The sequence below is a fragment of the Macadamia integrifolia genome, unplaced genomic scaffold (genome assembly GCF_013358625.1).
Source record: "Macadamia integrifolia cultivar HAES 741 unplaced genomic scaffold, SCU_Mint_v3 scaffold1313, whole genome shotgun sequence".
Classification (NCBI taxonomy): Eukaryota; Viridiplantae; Streptophyta; class Magnoliopsida; order Proteales; family Proteaceae; genus Macadamia; species Macadamia integrifolia.
The window spans coordinates 157,095-158,211 of record NW_024868156.1 but is presented as its reverse complement, the minus strand read 5'-3'; positions in this window follow the sequence as shown (position 1 = coordinate 158,211).

The window sequence follows — 1,117 nt, the reverse complement described above, 5'->3', positions numbered from 1 at the left end:
AGAGAGAGAGAGAGAGAGAGAGAGAGAGAGAGAGAGAGAGAGAGAGGAAATCACTCTGCCCTCCCCTGCCCTCCCCTTTACATTGCCTTAATAGAACTCCCTCTCCCCTAAGTTTACAAGATTCTATCAATTGTCTCATTAGTCACTGACGGTGTTAAAATGATATTTAGAAAGACAATATTACCCCAGTGTATAATGCCTCCCCTTTCCCTCCTATTCCCTGTACTCGGCCACCAATGAATCTAACTCCGCCAACAATGATGAACCAAGAGAGACCCAAATCATCATCGAAGATGCCAACGAGGGGATTATAGGACAGAAACTAAGACGTAAGTTTTCACGCAAAATGGCAGAGGATAGTAGAGTGTAGCTGAAGCGAGAAGTGGTGGAGAAGGTCGTGGTAAAGAAGAAACCACCTGAACCAAGGAACGATTCCTTTTTACATGGGGAAGGACAAAAGTTGGAGGTGAGGCAAATCCACTCATCGGCCTCTAGATCAAAGGTGAAGGCTTAGTTGTTCCTGATGAAGATGTTGTTCTGACCGAAAAGGAAGAACCAAGGCCTCTTGACTACTAAGACACGAGATGAGAATGAAGGCTTGGTAACAACATAGTCCAAGAACATGCAAACTGTGTTGACGCTCACTATGGATCGAATGGGGAGGTAAGAGAGGATCAAACTTGTTAAGTCTTAACCCAGAAAACCCCAATCAAATGATACCAAATAGATTTTTGGGAATGTTTTTCTTCCACTAATAATTACTGAGATGAGAACCTGAAATTGAGGAAGAAAGATCATTGTTTGTCAATAGATTCAACCAATCCAATAATGGGTAAAATTGAGAGGGATTTTCTTGCTTTTATAGTGTGTTTAGAAAATCAATTCAGTGTCAAAACAATGAAAAGAAGGAAAGACTAGGTGGTCACCTATGGTACCAAGTGGTGAAGAAAGAAGGCAAAGATTGGCGAACTAAGTATTCAATTGAAAATGCTTACCTGTGGAGAGTTATAGTTTCTAACGCCGGCCAAATGATTACCGAGTGGTGACAGTGAGGAAAATGCAAATCAAGGGTCTCAAAACCCCTCAATGATCGGACAGTTTCAACCAAAGTCTAAGG